This window comes from Pleurodeles waltl, chromosome 7 (genome assembly GCF_031143425.1).
Source record: "Pleurodeles waltl isolate 20211129_DDA chromosome 7, aPleWal1.hap1.20221129, whole genome shotgun sequence".
Taxonomy (NCBI): Eukaryota; Metazoa; Chordata; class Amphibia; order Caudata; family Salamandridae; genus Pleurodeles; species Pleurodeles waltl.
The window spans coordinates 922,325,328-922,339,378 of record NC_090446.1 but is presented as its reverse complement, the minus strand read 5'-3'; positions in this window follow the sequence as shown (position 1 = coordinate 922,339,378).

The window sequence follows — 14,051 nt, the reverse complement described above, 5'->3', positions numbered from 1 at the left end:
TTTCCAGATTAGATTATATTTTCACATTGGCAGGAGAAATGGGAACGATACAAAGATCAGAATATCTACCAAGGGGCTTATCTGACCATTCCCCTCTGTGGGTTACTATGGGCCGACGTAGGGAGCGGGGCTCTAGGTGGAGACTGAGGCCCTCATTCCGACCCTGGCGGTCATAGACCGCCAGGGCCGCGGGTGATGGAAGCACCGCCAACAGGCTGGCGGTGCTTCCTGGGCCATTCTGACCGCGGCGGTAAAGCCGCGGTCAGAAAACCGGGTCCGGCGGTTTCCCGCCAGATTTCCCCCGGTTTCCCAAACCCGCCATGGCGGCGCTGCAAGCAGCGCCGCCATGGGGATTCTGATCCCCTTCCCCCCACCCTGTTTCTGGCGGTTTTTACCGCCAGGAACAGGATGGCGGCAACGGGTGTCCTGGGGCCCCAGCCTGCTTTTCACTGTCTGCCTAGCAGACAGTGAAAAGCGCGACGGGTGCTACTGCACCCGTCGCACACCTGCAACACCATTCAGAGCCGGCTTCAGTGTTGCAGGCCCCTTTCCCGCTGGGCCGGCGGGCGCTAACTTGGCTAGCGCCCGCCGGCCCAGCGGGAAAGTTGAAATGGCTCCAGCGGTCTTTTGACCGCGGAGCGGCCATATGGCGGTTACCGCATGGTGTGCGGCTACCGCCGCCCGCCGCGGTTAGAATGAGGGCCTGAGTGCCAGGGAGATACAGGATGTTGCAATCATGCGGGAAATCAGAACTGAACAGAACTGTACTTTAAAGAAAACCAAAATACTGTTAACTCTGCAGCAACATTGTGGTAAGCATATAAGGCGGTAATGAGAGGTAGAACACAGAATATGTGATCTTATAAAAGGAGGTCAAAGCTTGAGGCACAAAAAGATATAGAAGATAGATTAGCAGCCCTAGAGGCAGTAAATGTATGTGACCCCACCCCCTTGACGATAAGGCAAAAGGAGGCCTTGAAGGCAGAGTACAAGACGTTAGCCACTGATGAAATCAAATTCTGCTTCCTGGCCACTCAGGATCGGCTGTAGGAAGCGGGAGATAAGGCAGGGAAATTACTGGCACAGTTACCGCAGAGAAGGCGAGGCACGATGGGTGGCGTGAATAGAAGGTGAGAAGGGGTTCACATGGGACATGGATGAGGGAGTGGCAAGGGAATTTGCACCCTTCTATACTGCTCTTTACAGACAGACACATACCTTCATGCCATGTGTATGCCGGCACTCTTGACGGAAGATGCAAAATCTTTAGATGAGGATCTAAACCTTGAGGAGGTGAAAGATGTCATCACTAAATTATCCAATGGTAAGTCACCGGGACCCAATAGGTTTCCGGCTGAATATTTTAAAGCACAGGCAGATCTAGTGGCTTCGCATCTCCTAAACTTACATATGGCGGCGAGAGAGGAGAAAATTCTCCCACCGGACCTAAGGTGGGCCGCAATAGTGGTCATACCCAAGCCAGGCAGACTCCCACAAGCTGTGGATCATATCATCCAATATCACTGCTTAATGTGGAGACAAACACTTTGGCTGTGATACTTGGAAAAAGACTTGTGAAGGTAATAACACCCTTGGTACACAATGACCAAACAGGGTTTATGCCAGAGAGTTCAACTAGAGGAAACTTGTGCTACCTCCATAACTGGATGGAGATGGTGGATTTTCGCCCTGACTTGCACGTCTTTGTCTCATTGTATGCGGAAAAAGCGTTTGACATGGTTCATTGACTTTACATGACGGGTGTCCTACGTCGAATGGGACTTGGACATGGATTTCTAGAATGGGTGACCCTGCTTTACACAGAGCCTGTGCAGCAGCTTGGGTTAATGGGAAGCTATTATAGGCATTTCCCATGGTAGAGGAACAAGGCAGGACTACCCTCTTTCCCCTCTCTTATTCGCACTTGTGCTGCAACCGTTAGCCTGTTCAGTCCGTAAACATAGAAGGTTTTAGAGCCACCGGTTCACTACCGGGAGAGGAAAAGATTTCTGTATATGCTGATGACATACATTTGTATCTCACCTGCCTGGCTAGGTCAATTCCAGCCACGCTACAGCCATTTGAGGCATATGGCACATATTCGGGTTGCACTATAAACTGAACAAAATCTATACTTTGCGCACCCCATCAGACTGTATCATATAACATCACTTTCTGTGAGTTGATGGGGCAACTAAAATGTACGACTGACGGTTTCAAGTATTTAGGGGGTTTATGCAACTAGCAACCCTGACCGAAGCCTAGCAGAAAATATAGGCAAGATCACAGCAGGGTTCCAGGCACATTAAAAAAGATGGAGAGCACTCTCCCTTATGCTTATGGGCAGAGCAGCCCTCTTTAAGATGATCAGCCTCCCCAAGTTCCTATATATCCTGCAAAATACATACTATAAACTATTGGATGATCTGTTTAATACGGTGGACAGAGAACTCCATCTGCTGTAATGGAATGGGAAACATCCAAGAATAAGGGGGTCATTCCTAGATTGGCGGGCGGCGGTCGCCGCCTGCCAAGCGGGAACCGCCAGAAGACCGTACCGCGGTCAAAAGACCGCGGCGGTCATTCTGAGTTTCCCGCTGGGCTGGCGGGCGACCGCCAGAAGGCCGCCCGCCCGCCCAGCGGGAAACCCCCTTCCACGAGGATGCCGGCTCCGAATGGAGCCGGCGGAGTGGAAGGGGTGCCATGGGTGCAGTTGCACCCGTCGCGATTTTCAGTGTCTGCCACGCAGACACTGAAAATCTATGTGGGGCCCTGTTAGGGGGCCCCTCCAGTGGCATGGGCACTGCAGGGGCCCCCGGGGGCCCCACGACACCGTTCCCACCAGCCAGGTTCTGGCAGTGAAAACCGCCAGAACCAGGCTGGCGGGAAGGGGGTCGGAATCCCCATGGCGGCACTGCTTGCAGCGCCGCCGTGGAGGATTCCCTGGGGCAGCGGGAAGCCGGCAGGAAACCGCCGGCTTCCCTTCTCTGACTGTGGCTTTACCGCCGCGGTCAGAATGCCCCCGGAAGCACCGCCAGCCTGTTGGCGGTGCTTCCTCCGTCACCTACCCTGGCGGTCGTAGACCGCCAGCGTAGGAATTACCCCCTAAGTCTGCAAACATTACAGCGAAACTGCTACGATGGGGGACTGGCACTACCGGACCTCAAGGCATGCTACTGGGCTAGCCATCTAATGGTCATTAATGACTGGGTATGTGTGGTGGAAACTCACCCCACGTACGCGCTGTTAAGAGCACAATTTGAAAAGCGTTCTTATCTACACTATCTCTATGGAGGGGAAGAAGTAAGAACTCTACTACTGGCCATGCAAGTGGTAATAGAGGTGTGGCGTAGAGCCAATGAGCGGATAGGATGGGCAAATAAAATAACAAGAGAACCCCGTTGTGGGAGGCCAGGAAATTAAAGGAAATCAGGAAGTTACGTGTCTTCACTGAGTTGTATACAATAGGAATATCTAAGCTAGGAGACATTTGGGAGGGGGGTGACCTTAGAACCTTTCAATCGCTCCAACAAGAATACCAACTCCTCGACACACAATTATTTAAATACATACAATTACAGCACGCTTGTGGAGTGGAAACAGTACCCGATGAGCTGCCAGAGAACTCTCCCCTCGAGAGTAGATTACTGATGGCGGAAATACCTGAAAAAACTGTTTCCACTACATATAAACCCCCACTAACAACAGGCCTGACAAACTGCAGAAACTCAGACTACATTGGGAGGGGGGTGTGGGCGAGATGGAGGAGGTTGACTGGATGGTGGCACTAATGTTCCTTAGAGAAGTGGCAATCAAAGTCCGACTCCTCCTCATTCAGTTCAATATACTTCATAGAATTTACTATGACAAAGTGTGTTTGCATAGAATGGGAAGGGCGTCCTCCCCGCAGTGCCTGCGGTGTTCCTCGCAGGAGCAGAGCTTCTATCATATCCTCTGGGGATGCCAGGTGATACGTGAATACTGGACAACATACTGACCCAAATGGGCAAAATACTTGAGGCAGAGATCCCAGAGGACACAAGATATGTGCTACTGGGAATCCCTAATAATGTAGACTTACTGTGGAAGTAACTTCTATTGTGTAACCTTGGACTGGCAACAGCCAAAAGTAACCTGGTGAGGCACTGGGAGGGAGCCTGAGGTACCAACCTTGAGGGAGTGGAAACGAGGGATGGACTGTAGTAGCCGGGGGTGCCCGCGTAAATTTCAGAAAATATGGAATGCCTGGATTATTTACTATAAACTTGATCCAAGCCTGGATTCCTACCTGTGTCAGAAAGACCAGTGTACAATTATATGCTGTGGAATAGTGTGTAAGATTAAGAAACTGTGTCTTATGTGGACATACTTGAATGAGTGCACAACCCCTCATCGAAATGTTGATTGTGAAGCGACATGTATGCTCTCCCTGGTTTATAAGTTGAAATGTTGTATACTTAATGGAAGATTTATTGTACTTCTAATTAAAAAATCAATAAATACAATTTAAAAACAAAAAAAAATCTGACTTTACCATTAAAAAGTGTTTTTTAATTATAATTATTTAGATACCAAACTTGATGTGTGTACCTGCTCCTAATTGGAAGTTACAGCTTATTAAATATAATGACGTAACCTCAATGTTATCCTATGGGAGAGGTAGGCCTTGTAGTAGTGAAAAACAAAGTTAGGACTTTTTAAATACCAGGACATGTAAAAACGTAAAAGTACATATCTAACTTTTTAAATACACTGCACCCTGCCCTCTGCAATGTTCATGGCTCACCCTAGGTGTGACATATGTATTTAAATGAAGGTTGATGCCTGGCAAAAGGTCAACATGGCAGCTTAAAACTGCACACAGAGGCTGCAATGACAGGCATGAGACATGTTAAGAGGGCTTATTAGGTAAGTGGCACAATTAGTAGCATTAAATTAGCAGGCCCTGTCAACATGTTGTGCTAACTTAACTCAGGACGTACAAGTAAATTAATGAGGCCAATTGGGTGTAAGCCATTTCTACCTTGTTTTAAGGAGAAAGCACAAGCACTTTAGCACTGGTTTGCAGTGGTTCGATGTGCAGAGTCCTAAGGCCAGCAAAAACAAATTCTGCAGAAAAGGAGGACTGCAGACAAAAAGTTAGCGGAGAACTGTGCCAAGGAGGCCAGGTCAAACAATATATTTTCTGACAGTCTCTGTATTTCAGCTCTCCATTATATTTTGAAAGTCCATCTTTCTTCTGGGCTGAAACACGATTACGTTTGATATAGTACCTTTGAATCACAATTAGGGATATAATTGATTGTTTGCTAAGGGGAGCTGCCTTCAATATTATGAAATAACGTTTCATGCTTGATTAACATCGATTATGACAAGTGAATTACTGTAACATGAAAAACATTATTAAGTAGTGCATATGTAGGTTCTACCCTTGGTTATTATATTTTACTAACCTGATGTCAGCATACAATACAACAATAATTCTGTGTCAATATACTTCAGTTGGAGTTCACAAAAAAGTGTTCACGGCCCACATGGATAACTCTTTGCAGACTAACCAGTGCAACAGAATTCATAATCACAAGGATGTCTACAGTATTGGTGAAAGCAAAAAAAAGTGCTATAGATTTTGTAAGTCAAGTAGATGACTCTGTGTGAGAACAAACAAGTGCTTCAGAGTTCATACTCCTGATGGATGACTCCTTGTGAAAATAACAAGTGCAACTACAAATATGCATTCTATAATCCTAGTGTAAGAGCCTAAGTCTGATAGAACTTACTCTTGGTCATAGTTCAAGACTGTGCTACTAGAAAGTTTGATAGATCTCATTAAGAACTGCAAATCGGAATCTTCTTTATATCCAGTGCCTTTTATGATTTATTTACTCAAAATGTTGTGGTATTGGCACAGGTGTTCCCTCTAAAGTACAAGCTTGGGCACCCACTCAGCCTCTTTATTCGTGCCATGCACAGAGGGCACAGAAGGAAAAGGAAAACAAAGCAGTTATCACTGCCATTAACATCTGAATGTTTATCCTGGCAGGGCTCCTTCTCTGCTTGGTTAGGGCAGCCTCAGTGCATTTATCATTTTCAGCATCACCAAAGAATAAAGGTCTTGCTAATGTTCTACCTTTTGTTTGACATTTTCTTGTAGCAGCTTCAACCTCTGGATGCTGGCTACCGAAAGGACTACTGAGCATCTCATGTAACCAAAATACTCTTGAGATGGGATAAGAGAAAATGTTGGTAACAGACTTGCAAAATAGGGATAGTATAGGGTACAAGGCCATTTTGCAGTCGCAAATGGCAAAATTGGCATTTTGCGACCGCAAAATAATTTTGTATATGAGGCCCATATCCTGTCTTGCAATTTTAAGTTTGCGCATTTAAAATTTATGGTTTCTGAAATGATGTGCTGTAACAATCAAATTCAAATGATACCTTTCATTGGGCTGCTATTATTTTTTGTACTATTTTCTAGGTGTTAGGTGGCTATCTAGTTTGGAATTTTTAGAGACTGAAATGCACTATCATCCCATAATCTATATAAGAGGATTTTCAATCAAATGTAAAAAGGCAGATCCTACAGTTTAGATTTGGTGGATTGTGCTTGAATTATGACTATAATCTTCATATATGATTTTATTGATGTATCAATGAAAAAATGTCTAATTTATTGAGTACCTTCTACTTTTTTAATATAAATTTGTAAAATATTTTTCCCCTTAAAAGGTAGATATATAGGTCAAGTACAGCTGCCGTTTTGCACTGTTTGAATGTACAATCAATGCCTGCGTTATGCGTGAATTTGTGGAAATATTATAAAGTAACTGATTTACAACACCTTTGGATTGCTTTCTAAAATTTCTAAGTATTGTAAATGTTTTTGAGACTTAAATGGATGGATGAGGAGCAAAGTGAATTTGTCACATGAGATGACCTGCATTTTAGGGATAATACAGGTAATGAACTCGATCAATGTACTATGTATCATATCCGTGATGGAGAGAATGAAATGGGTGTTGTGGACGTAGGAGAGGATGTTGATTTTGTGAGAGTGGATGATGCAGGCTAGAGGGCTCATGTATGGGTCGAAGACGGTTAGGCTCATTGAGGATTCTTATGGAACTCAACAGATGAGGTCATGGGCATCCAAGCTGTACCATGCCAGGAGCAGATTTATTGGAGTGTGTGCCCTTGGATTATAATGTTGTGTGGCCTTTGGATGAAGAGGAGGCGAGAGACCATTTCAAATGCTGCAGAGAAGTCCAGGAGGATGAGGGCCAAAATATGTCCTCTGTCCAGAGTCATATGGATGTCACCAGTGGTGGCGACGAGGGCAGTTTCTGTGCTGTGGTTGGATCTGAAACCAGACTGAGTAGTGTTGAGGAGTTGGTGGTCATTTTATTCAGTGAGGCATCTGTTGATAATTTTTTCTAAGACCCTGGCAGGGATTGTCTGGGGTTAGTAGCAGGGAAATCAGCCTGTAGTTGGTGAGATTTCTTCAGCAACAGAAGGACATAGCCGTGTTTCCAAGCAACTAAGAAGGTTGTGGAAGAGGTGAAGACATTCAGACTGAATGTGAGCATGGTGCAGATGAGTTGCAATACTATGTATTAAGCATGGTGAAGTCAGGGCCCCCTGAGTGAATGGACCTCATGGTGGCAGCTATTTCTTCTGGGGTGATGATACACCATGTGGTTAGCATTGTTTCTTTGAATAAGATTGTGAAGCATTTCACTAAGTCTGTCGGGTCCACTTCAGCCTCTTATCTAATTAGCCAATCCTTCCCCACTCACCAGCAACATCCCTCAGGAATGATGGCTTTCTCACCACAAATTGTTTTCATAAAGGATATCACTACAGTTTATCAAACACACTGTCATGAAAAGTGCAGTCACAGGCATAATTTTGCAACACACACATTGGAAAATAATTAGAGGGATCAGAGATTGGCACCAGATGTACAACAAATATTAAACTTTTCACTTGTCTCTTGCATGATTAATCCTAAATTAAAAACAGGGACACTGTCAATTATTAACCCATTCTTCTTCCCTTCCTGTGGTTGCAAAGATTCTGGATTCTTACATGATTAAAAAACAGTCATCCAGATGTAGAAAGCATTTTTATGACTGCAAACCATTCAGTGTTTGCAAGCACATAAAGGTTTTTTCTAATGTATCTATCCCAGTTTAGTAGTTAGTATAATTTTACTGACTCCTAAAATGGGATTGTGATCCCCATACCAATTCAGCATTTCGATAGGGTGTTTTGTAGGCATTTCTCCCAGATACCAAATTGTATGAGATGTGCTAATATTTTGCAACTGAAATCTTCTAAAGTTGTCTAATTATTGTGTGTACCATATTTCTCCCATATCTATGGTTCAAACCAATAAAACCTATTGATTCCAATCCACATTTAATGTCATTAATGTTGATAGATTTTCAATGATGTCCTTATCTGATACCTTTTTCTCTTTGTAATTATTTTATTCAGTTTTGTCAAAGAGAAAAAAAAATGAGAAAATAATCATAATAATCAGAATTTGTTACCAGCATGATATGTATTTGGGATTCATGAAACTTATTAAACTTCAAGCAATACCACTTTACATGTATTACTTTGATTAGTCTATAGCAGTATGTCCAACTGTAGTATTTTAATCTTAACATTGGATTTTTTTTGTGCAACAATTGTCATCCACTGTTATGTTCTCATTGTCCCCAGGCATATTGCATATCAGTCAGTCTAACATTTCATGGCATAGTTTTAGAAACTGATACTCTTTCAATGTAAATCCCCTTGAATACATGTTTTTGTAATCTCTTCATCCAATCAGCTGAAGCTTATAATGGATAAAAGTTCTCAATAAAGATTTCTTCTGTAGCAAATAGTATGCTGTCCTATCATGTTTCGTAATGTCAATGTTTCAAAACAGTGAACTTTACCATATAACATTTGCCTGTAGTCTTTCTATTTTCTCCTTGACAGCTAGTTATTCAATGATCACTAGTTATAGATGTTAAATTCAATTTTCTTGAGTTCATATTTTAGCTCCATTCCATTTAAAGCTTACTATACATGAAAGTCTGCAATGAAAGATTTATAGCTAGAAACTTGTGGGTCATTTTATCCTCTTGTATCTAATGTTTCTAACCTCTTGGGTCTCTTTCTATAATCTCCAAAATATGAATTTTCAACTGAGATAATAAGTGACCGTTATTCAAAAAATGTTTCCAATTATATTTTTTGATTTATCAGCCTCAAATATGATCTATATTCATTCATTCTTGTTTTGGCTTTTCTGTCATTCCTACACAACAATAGCCACATTCCTTAGCACTACGTCACATAATAGTTTAGTTAAGTCTTTTTAAGAGCATATGGGTCATATACTATTTCACTGTGACCAATTGAACTGTACCATCATGCACTTGGGGCTCCATTATACTTGTTAATTGTTTCCAATTACAGTTTGTACCTGCTAGGCCTCATATCCATGGTCTGTAAAACATGATTTTCCCCAAGGTTGTTAGAATATTCCATGCTTCCACGAGAAACATGTGCCTTATGGATCTTTTCTTCCAGCATAAATGACCCCTCTGAACCTGCATCAGAGCTTGGCCTTGTTCCAGTCCTCCACAAGCTTAATTCCTGCACTCACCTCCTGAATAATCTGAAACTTCCAGTGCTCTAGTTTTCTATAGTTCAAATTCAGGCTCCAGCTTCCTGGACACATTCTTCATCTCCACAGCTCACTCAGCTCTTCTTGTTCCCCATCTACTTCAAGAGTCAGATCCTCAAGACCTTCTCTAACTCTGTACAAGTTTAAGACATTGTCTAGGCACTCAATGTCAGATTAGTGTGCACTAATCCTTTTATAGTAGTAGCAGGTCTGAGAACCAACATCCTCAAGCCTTTAGACTTGTCTTCAATTCTTTTACCATGATTTTCCTCTAACTCTACTTGCCTGTTTGTGCCCCCCACCATCCCTGCAATCTGGGCACTTGGACTGTTACTACACAAGGTCTAGAGACTTAAATTCTGTATTTCACCGGTGTGTAGTAATGCCAAGAAGAATGTTGTTAAGAGTGAATGATATTTATATGAACCTTGTGAACTCCAACCTGTATTTCTAGCGTACCTTTGGGGTGTTCTAAACTCCAACCTGTGTTCCAACTGTAACCTTGGGAGTGTTCCTAAATCCAACCTATGCTTCAAGTGTAACCTTGGGAGTGTCAGTAATTTCAACCTATGTTCCTATTGTAATCTTAGGAGTGTGCCTAACTCCAACCTTTGTCCCGTGTGTAATTTTGGGAATATCCCTAACTCCAACCTATGTTCCGAGTCTAACCTTGGAAGTGTCCCTGACTCCAGCCTATGTTCCGAGTGTAACCATGGGAATGTCCCTTACTCCAACCTATGTTCCGAGTGTAACCCTGGGAGTGTCCCAAACTCCAACCTTTATTTCGAGTTTAACCTTAGGAGAGCCAGTAACTCCATGCTATGTTCCTAGTGTAACCTTGGGAGTGCCAGTAGCGCCAACCTATTTTCCGAGGGTAACCTTGGAAGTGCCTGCAACTCCAACCTATGTTCCGAGTGTAACCTTGGGAGCGCCAATACCTCTAATCCATGTTCCGAGTGTAACCTTGGGAGTGTCAGTAACTTCAACCTATGTTCTGAGTGTAATCTTAGGAGTGTGCCTAAATCCAACCTTTGTCCCGTGTGTAACCTTGGGAATGTCCCTAACTCCAACCTATGTTCCGAGTCTAACCTTGGAAGTGTCCCTGACTCCAGCCTATGTTCCGAGTGTAACCATGGGAATGTCCCTTACTCCAAACTATGTTCCGAGTGTAACCCTGGGAGTGTCCCAAACTCCAACTTTTATTTCAAGTTTAACCTTAGGAGAGCCAGTAACTCCATGCTATGTTCCTAGTGTAACCTTGGGAGTGCCAGTAACCCCAACCTATTTTCCGAGGGAACCTTGGAAGTGCCTGCAACTCCAACCTATGTTCCGAGTGTAAACTTGGGAGCGCCAATAACTCTAATCCATGTTCCGAGTGCAACCTTGGGAGTGTCAGTAACTTCAACCTATGTTCTGAGTGTAACCTTGAAAGTGTGCCTAACTCCAACCTTTGCCCCGAGTGTAACCTTGGTAATGTCCCTAACTCCACCCTATGTTCCGAGTCTAACCTTGGAAGTTTCCCTGACTCCAGCCTATGTTCCGAGTGTAACCACAGGAATGTCCCCCACTACAACCTATGTTCCGAGTGTAACCTTGGGAGTGTACCTAACTCAAACCTTTCTTTTGACTTTAACCTTAGGAATGCCAGTAACTCCATCCTATGTTCCGAATGTAACCTTGGGAGTGCCAGTAACCCCAACCTATGTTCTGAGTGTAAACTTGGGAGTGCCTGCTACTCCAACCCATGTTCTGAGTGTAACCTTAGGAGTGCCAGTAACTCCAATCCATGTTCCGAGTGTAACCTTGGGAGTATTAGTAACTCCAATCTATGTTTTGAGATTATCCGGGGAGTGTCGTAGGCTCCAATCTGTATTTTGAGTTCTTCCTCGAGAGTCTCAAAGATTCTTATCCAGAAACTTGGTTAACCTGCTCTCATGCTATGATTTTGAAGCAATCTGTAAGTGTTTGTCACTGAAGTTAATGCATTCTTAAATTATGTAGAGGCCTGCTAGTGTATTGATGCTAATTGCCTCTTTTTGTTGTTCGCAGTGTAATGCTCCTTCATGAAACCAGAGGTTCTGGTCCTGTGCACATCCACCTTCACAAATACAATAGGTCTCAGAAGAGACGCATCCTTTTCAGCAGTGTGCACCGTCGCTGAGCAGGTCTAGTACTGCAAGTCTCCCTTTTCTTATTGTGTCCCAACCCCCATTTCCCCTCAGGATGTTATGGGATCTAGGAGTTTGTCCCTGGATCTTGCGCAATCCTGAGAGGGATAGAAGGTCCAGCATCGGCTCTAGGGTCATCTCTGTGGTTCGAACCAGGTGAGAGTGTGACAGAAGGCCAAGCTTTGCATTCTTTCACCGCTTGAATGACATGGATGACCAGGGGTACATTCAGGACCTGGCCCAGACCCTATTCAAGCACATCCTGAGTGTTTTAGATTTTGTCAGGGTATTAGGGGATGTTCAGTCTGAAGTTCAGCTCTGGCGATCAGAAAATAATTTGCTTAAAGATGAACTGATTCGATGTTGCTCTTGCAAATTAAACTGGTTACCTGAGGCAGAGGCTGAGGCGGTTACTAAGGATGTACGTCCTGTTCTGCAACCCTTATACTTAGGCAATTTGGGAAATCTCCAGGCAGAGGTTCCTCTTGATGTCCAGAAGTGATCTAAAGACTGTGGTTTTGGGTGCCCTTCTTATACCCAATTTCTCCTTTGAAGTAGGGCTACTTCAAAGTAAAGTCTCTTTTGAATGTGAAATCCTGCCTTGCCCAGGCCAGGCCCCAGACACTCACCAGGGGGGTAGGAGACTGCATTGTGTGAGGACAGACACAGCCCTTTCAGGTGTAAGTGACCACTCCTCCCATCCCTCCTAGCACAGATGGCTCATCAGGAAATGCAGACTACACCCAAGCTCCTTTTGTGTCACTGTCTAGTGTGAGGTGCAACCACCCCAACTGTCAAACTGACCCAGACAGGGAATCCACAAACAGGCAGAGTCACCGAAATGGTATAAGCAAGAAAATGACAACTTTCCAAAAGTGGCATTTTAAAACACACAATCTTAAAATCAACTTTACTAAAAGATGTATTTTTAAATTGTGAGCTCAGAGACCCCAAACTCCACATGTCCATCCGCTCCCAAAGGGAATCTACACTTTAATCAGATTTAAAGGTAGCCCCCATGTTAACCTATGAGAGGGACAGGCCTTGCAACAGTGAAAAAATGAATTTAGCAATATTTCACTGTCAGGACATATAAAACACATTACTATATGTCCTACCTTAACCATACACTGCACCCTGCCCTTGGGGCTACCTAGGGCCTACCTTAGGGGTGCCTTACATGTAAGAAAAGGGAAGGCTTGGGCCTGGCAAGTGGGTACACTTGCCAAATCGAATTTACAGTTAAAACTGCACACACAAACACTGCAGTGGCAGGTCTGAGACATGATTACAGAGCTACTCATGTGGGTGGCACAACCAGTGCTGCAGGCCCACTAGCAGTATTTGATTTACAGTCCCTGGCACCTCTAGTGCGCTTTACTAGGTACTTACTAGTAAACTAAATATGCCAATCATGGATAAGCCAATTACATACACATTTTGTAAAGGAGCACTTGCACTTTAGCACTGGTTAGCAGTGGTAAATTGCCCAGAGTAACAAAAACAGCAAAATCAGAGTCCAGCACACATCAACAACCAGGGGAACAGAGGCAAAAAGTTAAGGGAGACCACGCCAAGGATGAAAAGTCAAACAGTGGGCTTCAAATAAAAATGAATTTTCATAAATTCTAGTCATATTCACATGCACAAATATGACATCATTTTGAAATGACTGAGAAGAAAACTTGAGTAAACCTTACTGATTCGACAGAGAGTGTTATTATAAAGGTATGTAGTAAAACGCATTTGTGAGTCCATAAATTCTAGGACTGACAAAATCATAATCCTTAAAAGACCTCCTACTTTCCTGCCATACCAACCTTCAAAAGCAAAACACCATAGAGCTATGAAAAACGCACAGCTACCAGAGATTTCCATTGTCGGCTACTTATCATAATATCGCTTATGGAATCCCTTTTCACATCATACTTCCTGGACACCTCTTTTCAAGTGAAAGGGCTTAACGTGTAAATATAACTATTTACGGGCTTTTTACGTCAATTTCTGTTCCTGGTGGGGATTAAAGTTTATAAGATACTGGGGCTGCCCATTTAACCACCAAGACTCAGTAGGCTATGTAATCATTGAATTGCATTGAAACAATCAGATACATAATCAGCAATTGGTTTTGAATGCAGACCATCAATGAATACAACTTCACATTCAATGATATGGTTTTTCAGTAAATGAAA